The sequence below is a fragment of the Meleagris gallopavo genome, chromosome 16 (genome assembly GCF_000146605.3).
Source record: "Meleagris gallopavo isolate NT-WF06-2002-E0010 breed Aviagen turkey brand Nicholas breeding stock chromosome 16, Turkey_5.1, whole genome shotgun sequence".
NCBI classification, from domain to species: domain Eukaryota; kingdom Metazoa; phylum Chordata; class Aves; order Galliformes; family Phasianidae; genus Meleagris; species Meleagris gallopavo.
Genome location: NC_015026.2, coordinates 13069093 through 13093763, shown reverse-complemented (window position 1 = coordinate 13093763; position 24671 = coordinate 13069093). Strand labels below are relative to the sequence as shown.

At 38.9% G+C, this 24671-nt stretch overlaps 1 long non-coding RNA gene across 1 annotated transcript in view; it reads left to right on the top strand.

Annotated features, from left to right (window-relative positions):
* LOC104913457 overlaps positions 1 to 15314 on the top strand; it is a 34628-nt gene extending 19314 nt beyond the window's left edge. Inside the window, exon 5 of the long non-coding RNA XR_004161534.1 lies at positions 15095 to 15314. This is a non-coding gene — a long non-coding RNA (uncharacterized LOC104913457). The remainder of the gene's footprint in view (positions 1 to 15094) is intronic.
* Positions 15315 to 24671: the final 9357 nt, after the last annotated feature.

The window sequence follows — 24671 nt, the reverse complement described above, 5'->3', positions numbered from 1 at the left end:
TGCCCTTGAGACCCACAGCTTTTCTCAGAGTTGCATACTGTCACCAAGTGACCAAAAAAAGGCAAGAACCAGAACGAGGTCTCCAGCAGAACTTTCACCACTTGTCCATATTATGATGCACATAATGGGATTTTGTGGCAGAGTGTCACTATTTAACTTACTTGTAGATGAAAACAAACAATGATTTTGAAAGTAATAACAACTCCAGGATCAGCAGAAGAAGCAAAGAGCTGGCTAAAACCTAGGTGTGATCCTGGGTGGACATAAGAGGACCAAAAATGTGTTGAAGATCACCAGATGATGATCTGTGAAAGCTGTTTGTTTTAACTCTAGCTTTGACTTGTAGATGTGATTTAGTATTACATTTTCTGATTAAATCCCAGAGTTTCTTAGGATCCAAATTGGATTTCATATGGCATGCGAAAGTGCATTAGGATAACTTTGCAGCAAGGAGTTTAAACCTCCAGTTCCTTCTGGATTTACATATCTGCACCATGCATGTCAGGCCCTGATGCACGGATGACAAACTTGACGGCCCTTCTTAAAATTGGGAAAATCTAAAGAAAGATTTGTTTTTACCTGAAAAGCTTAATACAAGAGACCTGGAAACTGTATTGTCATCTTAACAATGACCTTCTGCTTAAAAAGACTATCTTTTGTTACAGATCCTCATTTCCTTGGCTGCTTCTACAGTATCACTCTCTTTACAAGTAGAAACAGGAATTTTCTGTCTCTCAGAAGAGAAGGGGCAGATGTAAGACCTGTTTTATTCCATAGCTGCAAAATCGGATGAGTCTTTCTTAGCCAAAGATTTCTTGTTTAAGTCTACGTTGAATTGAGTGCTTTAAATACATGGATAACATAAAGTATGAGTTGGAGCCAGGCCATTGGGACCAAAGCAACCACGGAAAACTTAAAACTCCAGTTACTGTGTTTGAAATATGCAGCCCTGAATAAGGGGAAAGAACTCTCCATATTGCTCTTTGAGAATTATAAACAGCAATAGAGATGTAACAAAAGCAAGTGAACCCTTATGAACCCTATTTAGCTGATTCATCTCCTTTTCCTGGAAGCAGATACATGTGGCTTTATGAGGTACAATTCTGGCTGCTTGGTATGTGGGCTAATGCTTGATGTACACTCTTGTTGCTGGTTTTTATTATTTGAATAAATATGTGAGAAAGAGTAAGACTATTTAGAAAGGGATTGGAAAATGAAGAAAATCATACAGGGGGAGGTAAAATTTCCCACCTCAGGCTTAATTTTCATTTATTTCGTTGTAAGTGAGGTGTCATTTAAAAAAAAAAATTAAAAGGCTTGATATTTTATTTAAAAATATTTAAAAGAGAAGGAGTGTGTGTGTGTAAACTAGGAACTTGCCATAGCAGACGATATGCATGGAGCACCTAGCTCCTGGCTGGAACTGGTCCACAGCTGGCGAGTTCACACTGCCAGACACTGCCAGCAGTGAAGGTTTTCAGCTCCTTCTAAACCTGCCTTGAGGAATTACTCATGCACACACCTTATGATGATTAGTATAAGCAAAAGCTCTTACAGTACCTACTTGTCTTTTTCACACTGAATGGCTCAATGGGACTTCTGCCCAAATGAGGTAAGGCTGCTCGTATAGATTAAGAACAGGTACTGGCTGCCACTTCTTTTTAAATTGTAAGTTCATCTCTTTGATGTTTAGAAGTTCAAAGAAAATGTTGCAGTGGGTGGAAGTCAGGAAAGAGAGAATATCATTCATTTCAGGACTCAGTTGGTTTTCAGACTGCTGCTTGCTCTTACCCTACACACAAGATTCTGTTCTTTATGTATTATCATTAAACCTATACTGGCTTAAAGGTCTTAGATGGAAAATGTATTGTCATCTCTTAAACTGGACTCCTAATTTGGAGCTGATGTTAGCCTGTGTTTCCATGTAATTGATAAATGAGTATCAAAATTCCTTTTCTTTTAATCAAGATATGTAGAGGCAATTACTGTCTTTAAAGACATAGCAGTAGTGAACTGTTTGCTCATGATTGTCAGAATCTGAAAGGAAATGGTATACAGCCTCTGCTGTCTCTGCTTTTAAAACTCTTACTTCAAGTTTATAATATTCTATATATTTCTTTGAGAACCCTCTACATCTCTTTGAAAAAAAAAGATACTTAAGGCTGATAAGACTTCAAACTGCTTGCAAATCTAATGCAGCATTGGATTATCTCTTTTGTCTCTGATTTGCTAATTGGAAATAATTATTTTTCCCCTAATGTCATGGAGAGATCTGCAAAACAGCCTGAACAAATGAACCAGTAACCTCAACCTGTATGTTTACAAGAAAACAGTATGAAAAGAAAAATTACTGTGTGTGTATGCAGAAACAGAGGAAAAGAAAGATTTTTTTGCCGGCTACTGTTTGTGACATTTTTTTAATAGCTAATACTCAGAGACCAAAAGGAAAAATGTTGCCTCACAGATAAAAGCAATTTAAATGCCAAATTCTAATCAGAAAAAAATTGTGCCCTCCAGACTGGATGGCTGACCTTCAGAGAAGCCATGGTGCAGTAAACAGACAGGAGGAGAGCAGGGACTGGAGCAGGTTGGAGGAAACATGCTTAACACAGTCGTCATGTCTCTGTGATTTCTTGTGATTGCCAGCCCCAGAGGGCAGTGGAAGCCATGTAATTCCCTTGTGTTGGTAGAGTAATGTAGCAGCACCAGCTGCTCCAAAGTGGGAGATGAATGATGTGCTGTCTCCAAATCTGAATAATTTGGCCCAACATGCATTGGTTGATACCTGACTGAAACTCCTTTTTACTTAAGTGTGAATCTTTCAGATTCTCAAACAGTAATAGTAAATTAAATGGAGTGTCTGTCTAAGCTGCAGCATAGCACACAGTTGCCCAGTTTGTACAGTCTCTGATACAGCAGTGCTGCCCCACGGATCTGGACATGTTTGGGTAATAGCATAGGTGACAAAATGTTTTCTGAAAGCAGCTTGGCTGGGGCCACCCCATTTGGGATATGAAAACAGCTCTGTGGCTATGTGCCTTGCCATACCATTTGATATCAAGCCAGCTTACTAGTAGCCATAGGTTTATGGGACTTGTCAGCACTTAAAAGTCTAGACTTCCTTTGTTGCTGGCTTTGTCTGCGTTCTCCTGCCTCACTTTCTCTACCATTTCAAGCCACGCTGAAGTTCTATTTCTCAGTTACTGGATCATAAAATGTGTTTTAGAAACTTGAACCTCAGTTCTGTTGATCTCTCTGTGAGAAGTTATACTACATGTTGCAGGCAGTTCTGCATTGCAGGTAGGGTTATGCTTGCTGCTCCAAGGTTTGTCCAGGGAGAGTACAAAGAGCACAATATATCTGGGACATAACTTCAAGTCTTAAAGTCCTAGAAAGCAAGGAATGAAGCCTTTATTCAATGCCCAGAAGCATCATAAAAGAAAAGTTTATTCCTAAGCCAAAAAATGGGCTGCAAGTGTAAGAGCTAAAGCACAGAGAGCATCTTCTGTGTGCACTAAGAAGTCCCATGCTTGAGTCAGAACCTGCCACAGGGAAAGACACAGGCAGAGCTGTGTGCCTATAGCTTTGTGTGTTGATAAAAAGAGAAAATGCCAGGGCCTATCATTTCTGTTAATTTAGGAGGGAAGTAAAACAAGTGCTATTTCTAGAATCACTTACTACAGTAATGTAGGAAATCTGTCTTTTAAATGGACTGAAGTGTAGCCAGTCAATATTGTGCAAGAGGAATTATATGCTTTTATAAATCTGTTACAAATCAATTACTCCTAATTTAATTTTTTAATTAAATTATTTATGCTTTTATTCAGTATTGAAAGAAGAAAGCTAAAAAATAGGTTGCACTAAAAAATTCAATTAAAATCAGCCAAGTGCGTAGTTCATAAGATTCTTGGTCTTGTTCTGGAGAAGTGGGATTTTAGTTGTTCTAATTGACAAATCCAAGAACTTTCCTAAATCTACATAAAGCTGTTTTCACTTATTGTCTGTGAAAATAAACTTGCGTTGATTCTTTGGTCTGAAAGCAGCAGATTAATATTTCATATTATATAGTTTATATATACCGTAATTTGGACTGAGAGACTTTAATCAGTCTGCTTCAAATCATATTCTCGCATGTCTCAAATTGGATTGAATTTGCTTTTCTTTTTAATGCTGATATGAAAAAATAGTTACATTTGCTAAACAATACATCTGAGTCCACCAGCCATAGACATACTTTATAAAAGGCAGAAAATCTGTGGGTGGGTACTTTATTTTCTTTTTAATCTGCTATGCTCGTTTCCTCCCAAAGGCATGCACGTGGTAAGAGCAGTACCCAAAGGGCAGATGAAAATTCACTTTTACCAGCAGATCTGGCTTCAATCCCACCTGAGTTATCCTCAGCTGAACTCTGAAAAGCTGCAGTAGTCCGTCTACCAACTCATGCTGTTGGGTGATAACATAATGCTGTACCTGTTAGATTCAGAAGGAGATACTAGCAGACCTTGTAGTGCTAAATAACAGTGCTTATATAGAAGTGGCTATAGTCCTAAAATATAGATGATAGAAGGGTGCTAGAAACATTAAACTAAAAGAGGCCAAACCACATACCAATAATGTTGATCAATATCAAATTATGACTGTTCAGTAAGAGCTGAGGCTCCCACAAGTTGTTGCCCTTACAAATGGGCAAAAAGTTGTGAGCATGAGCAAAGCCCTAAGGGGTAAATATTCCAGATTGTAGTGCTTTAGCCATTGGAGTCACTGATGATGAACTGTGCCTGATTATAGAAAACCACACAGTGAAAGCTGTCTGCAAATTTTGAAACATTTAGCTTGAAATAATGAACTCAAATGGGACACTGACTGAAAACTGCAGAGAGCTCACTGCATATATGTTCACAGAAACACAGAATAACCAAGGTTGGAAGAGACCTTCAAGATATCCAGTCCAGCCATCCACCCATCACCAATAGTACTCACTGAACCTTGTCCCACAACACAAAACCCAGACGTTCCTTGAACGCCTCCAGGGCTGGTGACTCCACCACCTCCCTGTGCAGCCCATTCCAGCGCCTGACCACGCCTTCAGAGAAGCAGTATTTCCTAACCTCCAGCCTAAATCTCCCCTGGTGCAGCTTGAAGCCATTCCCCCTGGTCCTATCACTGTTACACGAGAGAAGAGGCCGACCCCCAGCTCACCACAACCTCCCTTCAGGTAGTTATAGAGAGCAGTAAGGTCTGCCCTGAGCCTCCTGTTCTCCAGGCTGAACACTCCCAGCTCCTTCAGCCGCTCCTCATATGGCCTGTATGTATGTTATGAATAAGGTAATTAAATACTTACTAATTTTACAGTATGTCAACCGTATGCATCCTGCACTGGAAACATGCCTCCTTCAATTTTACTTCTGTAGTAACTTTCTGTCACAAATCATTTTATTCGGCACTTAAACTATTGCTCAGGAGTATTTTCACCCTAAGACAATTAGATGAACTTGAAAATATTTGTCACCTTGAATCTTTGTATAACATTGTACAGAACATTCATGTTTCCCATTTTTGTACTACTATTCAAAATAGCAAGTTTTTATTTTTATTTGTGAAGAATTTTGTTTATCTAACTACCAGACAGCTGTACACTCCAGAAGAAAAAGATTTTTCTGTGTGTTTTTGTATGTTATGCAACGGGATGGCTGATGTGCACCAGAACAGCTTTTCAACTCCTGTACTCTCTCTTCTCTCAAGTTCTTTTTACAGTGTTATGTTCCACCCCATCTACCTTTGTTCTCTTGGTCTTCCACCTTTTAAATTTGAAGCACCTCGCCCTGATGTGGCCAGCTCACAAGCGGCAGTACCTAGATTCACCTCTGTTGTCAGGCGTTCCCGATTTAAAAAAATACTTGTAAGTTATTACATCTATATTGCATTAACTATGCTTGTCACAGTTTTTTTTCCTATTCTTGTTTTAATTGCAACTTAAACTCAGTTGTGGTGAAAATTTAATACTACAGGGAAGCAGGCTTGATATTTTTCATCAGTTCATTACAGCAGTTAAATTACATTTTTATCTGGAACTAAAATATATGAGTTATTTCTTTAAAAACAAGGATTATGCTGTTTGCAGACCTGAAGAACACCTGAAGGATCACTTAAGGAGACATCCATACAGCACTTCAGCAAACTAAGTAAGCCACACTTGGTTTCTGACTTGCAGATGCAGATGCTCATTTGAAAATGAACTTCTGGGCATTGATGCAGACAGACAGCACTTCAGAACAGATGCTGCACATAGAAAAAATAGAAATAACCTGTTCAACTACAGTATTACTTTTGTTTACATGGTTTTGAATTTACGTAGAAGAGTCGATAATATGCAGTTATGCAAAGTTTTCTAGTAGAACGGACAGCATAATTCTGGAAAAGTCTTCCTATGGAGACCACCTGACTTTTCATTAGGTGTGAAGAATTCACTTGTACCACTGCTTTATATGTTAACATCCACCTGGAGATTTTAGAACTCCTATACCACTGTTTCCATGAAGATGCTGAAAACTGTTATCTAAGCAGGAAAAGAGTAATTTATTATATCATCCAGGATTTTCAGATCTCTGGCAGTCAAGTAGGAGATGTCACACAGTAAGTCTAATGATGCTAAGATAAAAGCGGGGCCATGAGCAGAAGTTGCACTGTGAGTGCAGCATATTGTAAGAGCCTTGGACACGCTACGCAGTGTCTCCATCTTTGCCTTTCACCTGAGGTTTCCAGGAGAACTATCTGCATGCCTGAAGCGTGATGCATCATTCCTTGCAGGGAGCTGGGGGAGTGGATGCCCCTCATTTGGACACCATATCATGCAGTGACTTGAATGAGTTAAACTTCATTGTAAAGCCACCAAAAACACAAAACTGAGAAGTACTGAGGGTTACTCACACTGTGCAGGTCAAGTGCGTGTTACAAATATGTGGCCTCCCTGCAAGCACTGAGCCCTGGAGAAGTTCAGCTTTGACCCATAGCGTGGAGATAAAGCTCATTTTGTATGGGAAGTTATTTTTGGTCTAAGTTTACAGTGCAGCTACGCCTGTTATGTAAAATAGATGCTTAAGTAAAAAGACTCAAAATTTCTAAAAGCCCAAATATCAGTACTAGTCTGCTGTCAGTCAGTGACTTAAACTTGGATAACCTCAGAAGGCTTAGCAGAAATACTGTCTCAGAATTGAACACCAGCAATTATTAAGGACAGAAACAGGATCTGATCCATAGTATGCAAACTAGTGTAAGTTATCAGAAATATGCTAGTGCTTTTGACAAACACAGTTTCAGATTTCCAGCAGTTCAAAATTATTAGGATAAAAAGTCGTCTTTTTGCCCTTGCCTCCCATTCCAGAACTGTGACAGCACTGAATATTCAACATGTTTGTATCAGAAAATTAGTGATTATGAAAAACATTATTGGTCAGCTGACATGTAATTAATCGATTATTTTGTTTTGTTCTACTTTAAATTGTAAATGCAAACTCTTGAAAATAAGTTTTAGGCAAATAGACTTTGCATGGAAAAGCAGCAGATTATAAACTCAGTTTTTTCCCAATACTTTTATTACTTTGAACTCTACCTTGCATTACGTGCACCATTTTCCTACTGCAGCAATAACAATAAAATAGCACCCAGCTGTTCATAGATATATATTCATGTGAATTTTTAAAGTTTTTTTTCCTTTTTCATTTCTCAGTGTTTTGCCTTCTGCATAAATGCCAGTGAATAAGATTGTTAGGATTAGTACTTTTTTTTCCCACTTTGTATTGTGCTTTATAGTGGAAATTGAATAGAGGTAAGATATGCGACATACATATAACAGCAAAACAAACTTGGCGTTTATGAGTCCAACTACGCAAAAAATTCTGAAGATTATTTGTTAATTATTGTCTGCTGATAGCAGCTGAAACAAAATGAGGCAAGACCAAGAGTACAAAAGGAAGATCTGTCTGCGCAGTTGAATTCCCAGAGCAAACAGGCAGGTTAGAAGTTTTTCTAACTTACAGAGAGATGCTGTTTCATAATATCCAAAATACATAAGTCACATTCTGCTCTTGGCTTTTGGGACAAGAAGTACAATTACAGCAAGCAGTTTAGCAAGGCTGTGTCATAGACTTTGCAGGATTGATAGCAGCTGGCCCAAATTAGAGAAATCCACACCAAGCTCTGCTTTACATCACAGAAACCAATACAGAGCTCCCTCCTCCAGAACAGAAGTCTGAAGAGCTGACAGTCACCTCTACCCTGCTGTTTGTCACAGACAGTGAGGGTGTGGACCGTACTCCTTTGCAGGACCATTACAGTAGTGCTTTGCCTGGTTTGTCTTCACAGGACATTTTATTTCAAATTAAGCAGCATAGATTTTAATGTTCAACTTCAAAGGTGTTTGTAGAATATAAGCATTAATACATTCATTAATGGAAATCATAGTATAGTGCAAACACAATTAGTTTAAAGCCAGTTTATATTTAATGACATAGCAGTTATCAAAGCTCAATTACTCTAATTAGACTTTTATTCAGTTAAGACAAAGAAAGTGTTTGCTCAGCACTCTAATGGATGAGTCCCAAAGACAAACAGTGGTGTAAGGTCCGTTTAGTAACTGAGTTTCTTATTTGTACTTCCTCAGAAAAGAAATGAGATGCTATTTATCTGCCTTTAATAAAGTACCTCAATAACTTTTGCACAGTAGCAGCAAAACAACTCCATTATAGCAGTTTGTGAAATTAACTGACTCATGGCTATCTCTTGAACTTGGTGATGTGCTTCTTCCATCCCTCTTCAGTTTTTGAGATGTTTCTTACTACAGCCTGGCTTATAGTTTATTCCCATATTTGAAACCACAGACTTGCAGTGCCAGATTTTCTGTTGAAAACTTAGTATGCATTTTTGTAGTAATTTATTCAGTGTCAGACTTTTTTTATACATTTTATATGAATGCAAGAGGGCACCATTTATTGTAATAAAATTCACGATCAGCCTTGCCACGGACCTTGGTGAGGTTATGGAGCAAATCTCTGTAAAAGCCATTTCTGAACACGTGAAAGACAAGAAAGTGATTGTGAGCAGCCAGCAGGAATTTAAAATGGACAAGTGATGTCTCTCTAGCCTCACTGCTTTCTTGGATAGACCGTGCTGTAGAAAAGAGAGAGACAATGGATGTTTGATTTTTAGAACAGCCTTTGGCCCACTCTGCCATAGTCTCCTCATCACCAAATTAGTAGGCAGACAAGGTGGGTGAATGTCATGAACAATTGCCTGAACTACCCATGGTATGAAGCACACTTGCTGCAAGTTTCTGACCCACACTGGGCTGAAGAGAATGTTCATTGTGCTGGAGGGCACGGCTGCTACTCGGGGCACCTTGGGCAGGCTGAGAAAATGGGCTGAACAGAACTTCATGAAGTTCTACAAGAGAAAGTGAGAGTTCATACATACACAAAGGGCTCCCATGCATCAGTGCAAGCAGTAAGCGTGCTGATGTGCAGAAAAGTGGTTAAATAGTCCAGCAGGTTTCCCAGTGGGGTTACAGAATTCACTGAGCTATCCAAGACTTAGTTGGATGTGGCCCTGCACATCCTCATCTATTTAGACCTAGTTTGAGCACAGGGTTGGGATGGACATCCTCTGAACTTCCCTTGCATCCTAGATTTTGATTCTCAGTATTGTTTAATATGTAGTGCACTGTGTGTGCATGAAGACTTTGAAAAATACAGCATTTTTTTAAGTTGTATTAACTTAGGTAATTATTATGCACAATTGTTATGCAAGATAGCTACTGCATTATCATTTTACCATTTTTCTATGAATTAGAAAATTCTTCCCACTCTGAAAAGGACTGTTTCATTGACTTCAGCTCTAGACTGGAATTTCTGTTTCTCGCTTAAATACGGATCAGTGTGTTTCTGTGCCCCTTCTAGGAGACACAGTGACACACAAACATTATTTGTATATATAGCTGTATCTTAGGTCCAGCCTAGGACAGTTGTGGGTTTTTTTTCCCCTTGTGAAAGGATAATAGATTTAAAGTTAATTACAGTTGGCAAACAGAAGTCCTGTGGAATCTTCTGGCAGCCAGGGTCCCAGATTCATGGAAATGTGCTGACCACACACCTACTTTCTCATCTCCAGCTGCAGTAGCACAGCCACTTAGAGCACTGGGACAGCATGTGACACTGTGCCCACAGAACCCACATATTCAAGGAAGAAATAATAAAAGACTTTAAATTACTGAAGCATGAGAAATGGAGCTGACCAATAGGATTACAAGCTAAACATTAGTGGAACCTAGGAAATCAGTTATAAAACTTTACGAATTGAGTCAAGCTTTCTGACTTTTTCCTCTAAGTCATTAGGTCATCTGTCTGTCTTATATGGCACCTACTGTACAAAACTGTTAAACTGTTACATGACGCTTAGAGATCTCGGTCTGTTCAGCTAGCTGATGTGCCTGGATTGCAGTGCTGTGTATTTTATCAGTGGTATTTTCTGCAACAAGGACAATCCACAGAAAAGAGAGAGTTGGAGATGGATTGTCTTTAGTAAGAAGAACACCAAGAACACCTCAAATGATAAAACCTTGTATTCACAGTCCATGCATACAGTTCTAAGAAGAGTTCTAGCTTTTCAGAAGGGAGTGCAGAAGCATAGTGGCAGTGATCAGCTATCTGTAATGCCTTTTTCCTTTTTTTCTTCTTTTCGTCTCAGCAATCTCAAGTACTCTAGCATGGTGACACTGTCCTGGCACACCCCAGAAAGCGTGCTTTCGTCAGTCCTACGTTGGGACAATTTTCTCATGGATTAGTCTGAGTCTCTAAGAGCATTTCAATGTCAGGCTGGTTCCGACAGACAAATTATAATGTAATTTTCAAGTGCCGTATCCTTACTCTACTCTACAGTTTGAAAATTCTCATACAAAATGGCATGTTGTGATCATGGGTGGGTAACTTCTCTGAAATCTAATTAAAGTCATCTTTGAATCCTACGTGGGATTTACATATATTTATGTATACACCTATTATAGTACAATATTTAGTGATTTAATTTTTTATAGAGCTAATACATCAAGTAACTACATATATATAAAAAGCATCAAATATTCAAAAACTTTTCAAGGCAAGGAGTTTTTGATTCTGAAGGATAATTATACTTGACTTCATTTCAAGGTCATTGAGTATTCCTATTTCCAATCTTATTGTCAGTGTTGGTGGCAAAAGATCTGAATTGCAGGCAGCTTTCCAGACAACACATGCAGCAGGTTTATAATTCTGTTTTTGTCATAGTGCTTCATCTTGTAGCCTGACAATGTGCAGAACAAAGAAGGAGGTCTTCAGCTCTCTAGGTCTTGAATTAGTCTGGTTCTTGGCATACGTTATGAATGGCTTACTGGGCTTTCTCTAATCCATCAGATGATTCTATTTAACGTTCTACTGTAAATCTTTTCAATTAATTAAAATCTATATCCTTTTGAAATTTGCTATTAGGACAGCTGCATGGAAAGAAGGTACTCTCTCACTGGTGTGTTCCATGGCGACAGTGGTGATGCTATGAATGGTGTTATAACAGAAGTTCAGAAGTTACACGTGTCTTTAAAAATGTCATTAGAAATGTTTGACAGGAAAAAAAAAAGGAAAAAAGGACAGAAAAAGGGAAATGGAGCCTTTCGTTTTTATTCAGATAGAATTGTTATGGAAAAGCTGGGTATATATGCTTTGCGCAGTGTGGTCATTGCAACTGCTCAGTCCCTTTGAGGGTTGCTTGTCTGCTGAAAGAAAAAAGGGAGAAAAAAAGACAAAAAACAGATGCAAAAAAAACAGATGCACACCTTTAAAGGACTGTGTTTGCATCTTTCAAAAGGAAGCAATGTAAAAAGTTCTTCTCATCCAGAGGCTCCATGGCAAGGGGAACATCTGCTTATTTTGACTGTGCTCTGTGAAAACTTCTGATGGCAAAGTGTCACCCTGGAGAATAGATCCCTCTGCCCCTGGCAGGGCTTGCATTACCATTGCTGGTACTCTGCTGGTCATAAATGAAAAATGATTGTGAAAGAAACACCACTTTGTTTCCCATTCTTCCTCTTATGCTTTTTGGAATGATACCTCACTTCTGTTGACAGTTCGATGAGGGCTCATGGTTTTCAGTTAGAAAACACAAGGTGGGTTTGGATTTTATAACCCTGCCTTTCCCATACCTCAGAGAGTTCCTCAGAGACTCAGGAACACCTCATCACAGGAGACAATTTATGCACGTACAAAGAATTATTTGTATGGAAAGATTTCTAAGACAACATCAGAAACTTGAGAAAAATGCCAGCACAAGCCTCACAATTCTCTTGTTTGTTCCTCGTTGTTGAGGAAATAAACTATTTTATTAAAGGCATAGAATTGAAACAGTTATTTAAAATTCCTGCAAGGGCAAGCAGGCATACTATTTTGTTTGGCTATGACTGAAATAGTCATCATTACTAAAACAATGAAGGATTAAATTTTTATTACTTGTCTTAAGCTGAAAAAACAGACAAGATGAACATAAAATGAACTAGTCATATTAAAACCTTTGATTAGCTCTTCTAGGGTGAATTTCCTGATTTAGTATGTCTGTATACATATGTGAAGCACACAGGATTAGTGTACGATTATTTTATCACTATGCAAGTTTGTCGGTACACTGAAATATGTGAATGGATTTCCTTTGTGTACTTTTGAGCAATTGGGAAATTAACAAGAAAGAAAATCAGAGGTCCTTAAAGGAATTAAAAGTCCTGAAGAAAAAAGCCATTACTTTAGGGGTGCCCACTTCCTGGCTCAGATCTCATTAGCAGGCTTATTTCTCTCATATTCCATTGTCAGAAGGACACAGAATTGTTGAAAACAAACCTTAGTCTACAGAAAATGAGTTGCCTGCAGCTGCAAGTGAAGGGATGCCAGAAAACAGCTTGCTCATAGCCCCACGTTGTAGCCATCTGCCCCAGTGTTTTCCAGCCCTGTTTTCTTAACTTTAGAAGTTGAGAGAAAGTCATCTGATTTAAACTACAGAAACAGTTTTTTTCTGTCATGTTAAAGTCCTAACAGCTCTTCAGAAGATAGCCATGAAGCAGCTATGCTGTTGTAATGGCTGGAAAGGAGGAAGTTGTTACTCCTTAGTAATGAGGCAGGAAAAGTTAAATGGGTAGGGGCTGAAATGAGCACACTGAGCCAGTGAAATTGCTGAAGATGCCTGGTGACACCACAGCCCCACAGAACAGGAAGACACATCTCACCTGAACTACAGGCTCTCTGGGATGTACCTGAAGCATGTGGGTCACTGAGTTCTTACGAAAAATGAGCCTGCTACACAGCTTGTGTAGTTCTAATAGTTTTGTTTTTGTATTTTGTGTAAAGAGATGCTGAAAGGAGCTTCAGTGGATTGTTGTAATTGTAGCGTGTTGCAGAGGAGAGCATGGTGTATGGCAAACACACCAGTCAGGTCTCGGTTCTGAGACAGCTGGAACTAAGTAGGAAAAAGCAGCAGAAGTGCAGGATTTGCTAGAAGACAGTTTGCACCACACACTGAATTTTCATGGCAGAACAGTGCGAGCTGGGTGATTATGAAGCCTTGTGAGGGCAGGGTGAGCCAGCAGCAGTAGGGCCCGGCTGGTAGAGGCGGTACTGACACCAATACAGGAGCGATCCCAGAGCTGCTGTTCCCCCCTGAGCCATCACAGCATGACACTCTCTTCTTACATAAGAAAATAATTTGCACAGCTAATGATTCTGTCATGCCGTTAATAGAAGAGCAATAACAAACCTGTGGGTGTGCTACAGATGGAAGGCATACTGCCCCCTCATCATGCTCTATGCCACAAAAAGCTTAGTTCTGCTTAGCTTTGCAGGAAGAGCTGAAGAAGCATCCATGGTTCAGAATATGGGAAGGATGACTTTCTTAACACAACACAAACATGGCCTTACACCAAAAGTTTTGCATTCTAGCTTAATTGCTCTCCCTTTGACCTACTGAATACTGCATAGTTTGTCAGTGTAGGCATCACTGGCACCTACTGAATGGAGCACGTGCACCCATATGAAACAGCAGAAGTTCCCATATGAACTGCTGGCTATGCAACGTGTTCACTTAAGGAAGAGCTCTGGGCAGATATGTAAAAGTTTTGGGAGGAGACATTCCTCCTGTGGCTTGTGTTAACTATTGCCATACATGCTATGGAATGGGACTACTTGGTTTCATCCTACTTCCCCCCAGTATCTCTGCCATCTACATTTCTCAGAGTGGCAATTCTCCTGAGCTTTCCAGAACCTATAGGTCACAGGTAAAACAGCATGTTTTCTGCAAATGTTAATGAGTTTGCAAACTGCTGAGTATTGTAATGATGAATTTGATCATCTTACTCTACTGACTACACACAGTTTTGGCACTGCAATCTTTTTAGCTTTTATCTGTTCTCAAAGAGCCCAATCCTAAGTTGACTGAAGTCAAGGAAAACAGATGTATCAAGAATAGCAGCTTTCAATCAAACTAGAGACAGTCAGTGCCCACTACTAAAACCATTCCTGCAGTATGCATTTACAGCAGTAAGGGTAGCGATGATGCTCACGTCCCTCATTCCAATTATGTTAAAAATGCTTTCCATCCTGAAAGTATGGAGGGCAAAAAAACAAATCCTGAATTAGATCAGTAATACCAGATGCACAAAGGGCTCACATGTACACTGGAAGGAGGATTGGAGGACAGAAAAAAGATAGACCTGAACAGATCTAGACACCAGACAGAGAAAATACTAGAGAAATTGTCAGAAATTGTCTCATGAAAAAGAACACAAATACCGCTTGCAGTTGTCTTATGTGAAAAGAGCCTTTCCATTAAGAATTATTTTAAATTGTATTGCTTTACTGAAGTATTAAGATTAAAAATAGCAATTAAAAAAAAAAATTGCTACTACCTTTTGTTGACTCATAAATCTGTAGCACTTTACACATAGCATTTAGAGATTGTTATTAAGGGCTGACCATAACTAAAGGAAAACCTGGAGAGTTTTTTGTTTACATCCTGGTTTACATCCTATTTTCTTCAGACAAAATGTGCTGTACAGCAGCCTGAAGGAATGCCAGCCATCATGGCTCCTCGTGGGATCCAGGTCTACCAGGGGTTGCTGTTACAAGGACGACTGTGACAACTTTCTGCTCTTGTTGTTCAAGGACGTGCAATCTCAAGGACTGGTGCTCACTTCAGTTCCCAAAAAGTACTGTGCAGCCTTTACTGTTATGGGAACTTCTGGTCACTTACACCAAACTCCTGGCCCTCCTCTCACCCCAAGCCAACTGACATTGTTGTCCATAGTCTGTATAAGGTGTGCTGCCATGAGTTGAACCTTCCCTGGTCCAAGCAAACATGCACCACCAGAAGAACCATGGAGTACCAGCCCACAAAGGAAATGAACCTCAACTGTGAATGAATCATCAATTTCTTACATTTTGTCAGTCTACACTGTAATGGGCAAATTGTACAAAGCATTGCAGCATACTGGATCACTGTAATGGAAAGGGCTTACCTTCAACCAGCTCAATCATTGGTTCACACCATGAAGGGCTGGATTTAGTGGAAATGCTGAGTCGTGGCCTGAGCCAGTGATGGAGCACCTGGTGGGAAGGCAGGGCCAGCTCAGAGGAGCTCAGGTGCATGTAGTGCAATGCACTGAGTGATGGAAGTGTGGAACCAGGATCCACCCACCCCTTGCAGCCCTCATTTAACGGTTGGCAGTGAAGGTGAGAGGATCTCACTGGAAATGCCTATGTGCCTGGAGCCTTCTAAAGGTAAGCAATTTTTTCTTTCTTTATGTCCATAGTTGCTGTGTTAGGGCTTATTCTCGTTTGCTGTAGCCAAGGCTTATGCTACTCTTCTATTACTGCTGTACTTTCTATCATATTAAAGTGTTACAGCTACAATAAATGGCTCCTATCCTGGCCAACATGAAGCTAAAATACATGATCAAAGCAAGAGTTACTGTTTTTTGTTGTTGGGGTTTTCTGGTTTTTTTTTTGTTTGGTTGGTTGGTTGGTTGGTTTTTTTTCCTGGCATTGGTAAATGTAAATAGTTCTTTAGAAGCTATTCATAACTGTGGTTGTGTGCAGAGGTTTTATCAACTTGGCTCTTAAAATGCATTGTTTATGCAAGCAAAAAATCATTGGACACCTCAAGTTAATGGTAATAAAAGCTGTGCCGTACCAAACTACCACATATTCACTACTTGTTTGTGCTATGCCATGTACATGTGATGTTTGCTATAGATAAACTAGCAGTATGTAGGAATCATCTTGATTTCTTTTAAAAAATTAACTAAAACTGTGTCTTCTATTTCTTGTCTATGACTTATAAATTAGGGTAACTACTGAAAACTCTAAAGCATTAATTTGCTCTCAAGAACCATGCTATTAATCTGTTTGTATCAGTTTGTGAATCTTATTAAAAGATCAAAGTTCTAGAACTATCAATAATTCTCAATACTTCAGGAAAAACATGGTTGTTGATAAGTCATGGAGATATTCAAGGAGTTAACTGATGAGATTTATGTGCATATATTTGTCTATAGAATAAAAAAATAAAATAGCTTTGAAAGGGTAGTCCTGCCTTTTGTAACTCAGCCTTTAGTCTCACTGCTGAACTTCAGGTGTGTAGCTAGCAGAGGGGAGAATCAGGATTTCCTACTGTAGGCTTTTGTCTGCTAAGAAACAGACAAAACTGCCAGCTTATTACACGAGGCCCATTGAACATGGAGCAAACAACACTCTCTCTCTCTCCTTCACACTCACACTGCCTGTGAGTTTTCTCATATCGTTACTTGAGCTATTAGCTTCAGAAAATAGCTTTAGTTGCATTCACATGAAAGCAGAATCTTCAATATATTCTGTTTCTGTGAGTATTTTCCCTTTTCTTAGTAGTACTTAGGGATTAACAGAACTCTCAGGATTATCAGCATATTTTACAGTTCTGGTTTGTATTATTTGGTTTGTATTATATTGTGTGATAACAAAGCAAATAAAGATAAATGAAACAAGCATTCATCATCCAAGAAAAAAGTCCCAGAAATACAACACTCAGTACAGAAGGGTCAGTCAGCAGTTTGGCTTCACAGCCCACATACTGGTGATAGAAACTGCTGGGTGAAGTTATAGGCCTATGATCTACGATAAAGTCCTATCTGTAAAACTCATTTATTCATGACTGTGAAGCCAGTTCATAAAGATGCAGCTCTCCTACGTGCTGCATTTTGTAGCTTAGAGGTGATGAAAGATGGAAGCTGACCAACGTGAGCACGTTGCAGGTGGATCACTGTCTTGCCCATCTGCTTTTCCCTTCTCCCACAGTAAAGGAACTTTGGTATGCCACTGAGTCTAAATATGTTACGCCCTAAATATGTTTTCTCAGTGAGAGAGCTGAGGATGCAGCGGCTCCCATTGTACCTGACAGCCCTGCTACTCTTCAGCCTATCCCAGAATTCACTCCCCAAAGTAATGATTCTACCCAAAATTCAATTCTGTGTTCTAGTGAGACTTTTATTTTCATTCCTTAGGACTAAATGTGTTCATAAATTAAACATTTGCTAATGAACACTCTCATCTCTGTTTTTAGCAAGCTTGTCTGCTTAAGAGAGCAGGTTACTGACACCATTAAGAACACTGGCAGGCTCGTTTCTTTCTAGAATATTTAATGCTCAAAGGATTAGAAATCTAGTGATGGATAACTTATGCTGCAGACGTACAAACTAGCCACTGCTGAACTGGTACTATGCCTGTATTTAAACAGGGGATCCAGATGTGAAAAGCTCTATTTTCTATTTAATTGATGCCTTTTGGTTGTTTATCTTACTAATAATTTCTACAGATCCTATGTCCATACCAGTAGGAGTTCTTTCTTGCACTTGGTTTTATCTGACTTTTGAGCCATCACTGCCAGGTGTACTAATTTATTCAGTATGATTTAATACAGTAGCCTGGATAGTCATTGTCTTTTTTCCTTTAAATATTTCAGTACTCTTATTTGAAGTATGATGCATCCTAGAAAGCTTGTACATCTCCCATTCTCCTCCAGAAAGGAGATCCAAATTGGTACTGATTCTTAACGTTTTCGAAGAATTATTTTTGTGGTGCGTATTTTGTTTTTATTTTTTATTTTTTAGTAACTGGGAATTGGAGGGGAAGTGGGAAGCACTCCTCAGTCAGCAGTTCCCAGCCTGACAGACTGCAAAAGTGTTTGTGACCTTCAGAAATCCTTAAGGTTTTGATCAGCATTTCCTTATCCCTAGCGCTCTGTTGTTGCTGTTTTAAATTACATTTCAGTGTACCCAGAGTAGGTAATAATGTTAGCACAAGTGATATAATAGATTGTTAAAAGCATCCTTGGGTTATTAGATGGGAATATCTTGATTATATAAACAATGATAGTGTTTATTGTATTATATTTCTGCAATTGTTGTAGTATTACACTGATACAAATTACACTATCACATCTCAAGCATATTTATCTAAAACACAATGGATGCAATTCAAAGACAGTGGAAGACAATACCTGTTTTTCAGTGCTTCTGAATCAAGATCAGTATGCTACTGTAAATCGCACGTTATTTGCATTAATTCTTAGGATAAAAAGATACAAATTCTGTGACCTTCCTGTACCTGTAGCTCCAATCACTTCCATAATTATAAAATAATGTAAGTAACAGGCAAAAGATGCTGCTGCTGCTGAAACACATTTGCCTGTTTCAGAATATGTAATGAGAAGTTAGTTCAGGGAATTTTATGCTAGTAACATGATAGTGCATAATATTAGAAAATCGTCTCTCAGAAGGCACTTCTTGTTACTAGACTTATATAAAGATATATAAACAAATGGACAAAATCATTCGTAAGTGATGCTCAGAAGGGACAGGAAGATGAGGACTGCTTACGCAGCTGGGGAAAAAATGCACTGAGTTACTCTCAAGTTATCCTTTTGACTCCATGAAATTGGAGCACTGAGAATATTATGTACTCTATGCTACATATTAAGGGACCTATGGGGGGATCGGTATAGTAGTGCGTGTAGCTATGAATACTGTGGCATTTATATGTACTTCTGTACGTTAAGGGCCTAAACTCAGGAAATTGAATGGGGACTGAAGAGAAACATCAAATTTGATTATAGAATATATACAGACATTCATTGTTAGAGAATGTAAGAAAACACAATTATTTGTTTTTAAAAAATGTGGTATTCTCAGCGGGTAGCACAACTTCAAGATTTAAAAAATGCTGAACAATTTTTTCAGCTATTGTGGGTGCTGAAATGGAGAAAAATGCATGCTGTATTTTCCCGTGTTGTCTTTATGGATCCTTATCTTTTTAACAGCAAGTTACTTTTCCCATGCATTTTTAAGTTTTTTTCACCATTTTATTTTATTTCTTAATTAATGGTGACCTTTAAATAACTGTTAGTGGTTTTATTTATTTTTTTTCCTTGAAGTTACAGAGCATGACACAAACTTACTAGTTAGTGATCACCTCCAAAAACTAATGTCAAGTATTTGGTATTTCATTTCATCTCTTCTGGTAGAGTTTTTCTAAAATACTTGCCCTGTCACTAACTGTGGCATATCTTCATTACTACTGTCAGGCACAGAAATGCAGAATCGCAAACATGCAAGAAAAGCTTTGCTAGGAGAGAATTAGATCAAGTGAAAGAGACTGAGTTGGAACAATGATATCATCCCTGAGGTACAAGGAGGGCAGAAAGAGATTTTGCCTGGCCTGCTTTTGAGTCATACTTAAGTAAAGCATTAAATTGTTATTACCATTGTAAAATGAGCTGATTTTCAGGCTCATTTCTGTTCTATTCTCTTTTGATATTACTTATCTGTAGCTTAAAAAAGAAAATTAAAATATGGTTGTTGTCCAAACACTTACGAACAAATACAATTGTTACAATGAGAAATGGTCGGTCCAAGGTAGAACTCCCCAAGGAGTGAAAGGCTGTGCTGCTGGCTTGTTCTCTGCTCTGAAGGTTTTGTGAGCTATGTAGGTACACGTTGCCTAGTTCTATAATTTTGAATCCTTTTCCCCCAAAAAATAGTCTCTTAAGGATTTTCAGTTGAACTCACCCCGTGTGCTTTCTGATATCTTTCCTGTAAAATGCATCTCTTCATCAGCTGTAAGCTGTCACCATCTTTTATATGGATGAGGTGTCAGGAACTGTTTCAAAGCAAAAGAAAGTGTGTGCCCATTTCAACCCTGTATACTAAGTAAGAATGCACTGCTATCTTAGAGGAAAGCTGGTGAGAATAACAGGAGCTGCAGCTGCTATCAAATCTGCAAGACAGAAAGCGGTCTGGATACCACTCGCAATTTTCCCATGCAAGTCATATCTAGTGAAATCTGTGGCTGCAAGTTGCTGTGAAAATATTTTAACGGGATTCTTCAGATGATAGAGTATTGATTGTGACATAGTGGCTGCCAGAATTCAGGCACATCTCTGATTTCAGAGTATGACATGCATATGTTCTAGTTTTAATTTACTTGGGTGAAAAATAAGACAAAATTATTTCTCTCCTGTTAATTCCTTCAAAATTGTTAAGACCTGTCAGTAATTGTACTAAAAAAAATGTTCTCAAAGTTACTAGTTCACCAACTTCCAGAGTGCATTGATCTCAAACTCTGTAGTCTACAGATCTGCGATGGAAGTAAATGTTCTAAATACAGAGATTCAGACAGAAAAATATACAATTTGGACTTCTGTCTGTAATCGTGCTAGTCAGCTGAACATGTGTGATTTTTTTTTAATTTTATTTTTTTTTCCCATCCTTGAAACTGTGCAGTATCCTCTTCCCCAAGAGCATTGCCAACCATAAAGAAGGGTTAATACTGCTTTTGAGCTGCATCAACTATTGTCTGGATTTTTCACCTGGAAGCTTCTAGGATACTTGGCATTAAGTAAGGTCAAAACAAAAATAATTGCAATTAATAGATCTGCGAAGTTTTGAGCCTGTGTTTCCTGTAAGATAGATCTGATCCTTGGATACATCTCCAGTCCCTTCAGACTTCCTTATATAATTAATGAAGAGCCTACAAAGTGTGCATCATCCTGATGGATAGAAAATTGATCAGTGAGGGATGGGCTGTGCTGTAGACCCTTCTATACTTTTTGTTTGGCATTCCCGACTTCTGATGACTGCATCTCTCTATTTGACTATTGCAGGCTCTCAGAGCAGCATCTCAATACTTACTTGACTCATGAAGCCAAATTTCACGCTAGCGATGCCCTGCAGCATTTTATTGCTCTCAGTAAATAACTCTAGTTTTATTTCTCTTATTAGAGAACACAGCTAATGCCATTTTTTTGTCTATCTGGTACTCCCTGTAGTAACTTTTAACCCATTTGTCCCAACTCTGTAGCTGTTTGTCATTTTCTGCTGTTTGCTGATTGATCAGTATATAAGAACAGATAGTTCTGTAGAAAGCCAGAGCATATTACTCTTTGTCCAGGTAAAATCAAGAAACACCAGGGAACCTGAGGTACTGGATATCAGTTATTAAGATGAAGAGGTGCTACTGTGCAATCTTGCTCATTGTAGACTATATGAGAGGTGAAAGTTTAAAAAAAAAAGGGGGGGGGGAGGGAAGGAATGAACACCAGTGTTATTCCAGGGAACAGTTCCAGCAAAACAGAACGCTAATTCACAGAAACTAGGTTTTAATAGATCACATAATTTTTTTAACTAAAAAAAAAAAAAGTTTGAGCAATTCTGATCATTACAAAATCTGAATGAAAAAGATTTCTGTGCATGGAACAGATAGTTTATCATCAGATTCCAGCATAGTTCTAACAGCATGTCTCTGATTACAGGGTTGATCTTCATCTATGTCACTATATTTGCAGAAACGGAGATAAGGTGTCACATAGGAAGTAAGGTGTAGCTTCCAAATATTTCTAGTCAGATTTTAAGTAAATGTCAATGGCTTTAAAATGCCACACAGTGACTGTGCAAGATCATCATGTTATAAAGCGTGTCATTTGTGTGCGCTTAAAAAGAGTCCTGCAGCATTGTTTTTTTTCCTATTATAAATTGCTTACCCAGAGAGGAAACAGGGCTAATCCATTTGCACACAGTTATTTATACCCCCTATAAGATGTGTAGAATCACAGCTGGAAAAAGAATTGGCATTATGCAACTCCTAGGTGGGTGCACTAAATTATTAATATAACGAACAAGTCAGGGCAAGAGCCTCCTAATAATAAAAGTTAAATTTTATATACATCTTCTATAATATACCTGCTAAAATGTGAATATCTGCAGAGAAGCACAATTTAAATTTTAATATTCAAGATTCCAAAGTTCCTGGTAATTGTTACTGTTTTTGCTAGAAGCACTATCCAAGCTCGGCCCTGGATTCTGCCACCACAATCATAGCTTGGGAGGACTAGGAATAACGAGCTGGACACAGAAGTGAAATTTTAGTTTTGTGCTTTGAGATGCAAACTTGTGGACTCAAGGTAATCCCTGAACAGATACTAGAGATTAAGTAGGTATCTACATGAGTTCTGCTCACTACAGCTCTTGAAATCTTTATTTTAATTAAGCATCTATGAATAAGCTTTCTGCAAATGTTTTACCCTACAGAGTGTAAGGTGACTTCTTTTCTGTATTTTTTTCTATGGATCTTTTCCATAGAAGAGATCATCTTCTTAACAGAAGAGGATGTTAAGAGCAAGATCTTAATTATTAAGATTTATTTCTGAGAGAAATTTTTCCTTTCCACCGACCTCGTTTCCTATGTGCTTTGATATACAGCAAGGAGAAAAAGCAAGAATGAAAGAAAAGTAATTTTAAAGGGATGGGAAAGAAGTAATGAATTATAAATGCAAATGACATTGCTTAAAAATCCTTATAGGAGTTAGTTAAACTAAGTAAAGTAATGGCAATTCAGCTACAGAGCTATGACTATAAACTTGAAACTGTTCTAATTGAATTGGGGGAGAGGTTTGGCCATGAAAAAAGATGAGTTATGATAAATGCAAAATCTGTATGAAGGTAGTTTTCTGATGAGGTAGAGCAGAGCTCTTCAGGAAGCAGTGCCATTTGTGATCCTCAGCCCTGTCCCCAGCAGGAACTGCTTTGCATCTAACACAGCCTTTGTCTCTTTACAACCTTCAGGGGTATGAAAGAAAGAGCCAGGTACACAAATTGTGAGCGTCTTTCCCACTTTAGCTCCTGGTTGATGCTGAAAGTAATGATGTTTCCTTTTGCAAGCTCTTGATTAAAATTACTGTCAGTAGTCCTCATTCCTCTTAATGGGAGAATGTTCAAGAACTCATCTCCATTTGCTGCAGAGTTAGGGAGCATATTGTTTTACACAGACCAAACCTTGCTGGCCACTGAGTCTGCTTTTGGCCAGTGGTCCTTCTCAAATATGGACTTGTTCTCTCCATGAGAGAAGAGATCTGAATGAAGCAATTCCCCACAGTGCACAGGTCTCTGCTCCTGTAGTGCCCAGAGAAATTTGAGAACATCTGCAGTAAGTGAAAGCTACCACCTGCAGTCCTAAATTGTGCCAGGGCTCAGGCACTGAGATTTCAGTACCTGCAGAAAGCCTTCAGGCCTGGATCGCATCCTGGAGGTGGCAGAGGCTGTTCAGATGCAGCAGCTCTGCTGCTGAAGGGCAGGAGCATAGAAGAAACGCAGGAATGGCTCTGTTGTTGTCTGTGCCAAGGGTATGGGCATTTTCCTCACCTGCAGCCTCCCAGCCTCTCCTGAGTTGGAAACAACTTCCAGCCTCCTGGTTTCTCTGAATAGTTTCCTGGTTTCCACTGCTTGCCCTGCCCAGCCTTCACTACTCTTCGCAATGAACACACATTTTTGCTCCTCTATCACTGAATCCTCTAAGCTGTATGTAAAGTTTTTTTTTTGTTTTTTTTTGTTCACAAGATACGAGAAAAATATCCCATGTCCCTTTATATCTTTCTCTTGTATTCTGGATTAATAACAGAACTCTGATTCCCCTCAGTAAGATAGGTATGAAGCCTGAAGTGAGTTGTAATGCCCCTGGGGGAAGGCTGTGCTTGACCCATCTCTGACCTGTGTCTGTGAGCTTGCAGTAATTCATGGCTGAAGTAGCTCATCCTCAGTGCCCTGTTGTTAAGACAAAATGTTAATAGAGACACAAGAAATATTTTTCTGTGCTGTGGTATTCTCAAATTTTGTCCAGAATGGTCAACCATGTGCTCTCTGAGTGGAAATTAGCATCATCAAATACTACTTGTTCTTAAGGAAACTCAGCTTGCTACAGGTAGCAGAAGAGGCAGCAATAAGAAATGCACAAAGAACATGTTAAGAGAAAACAGTAAAGCAGTTCAAAAGTGACCATTCTGAAAGATTGGTCAGGCAGTGGAATGGGCTGTCCAGGGAGGTGGTGGATTCACTGACCCTGGAGGTATTCAAGGAATGTTTGGACGTTGTGTTGAGGGATGTGGTTTAGTGAGGACTGTTGGTGATAGGTGATGGTTGGAAAAGATCATCCAGTCCAGCCTTGGTGTTTCTGTGATTCTGGGATAGGGGATAATCAGGGTAAGCCTTGAAAGAGCAACTGGCTACACAGAAAAAGCTGGTGGACTTCTTGTTCTTT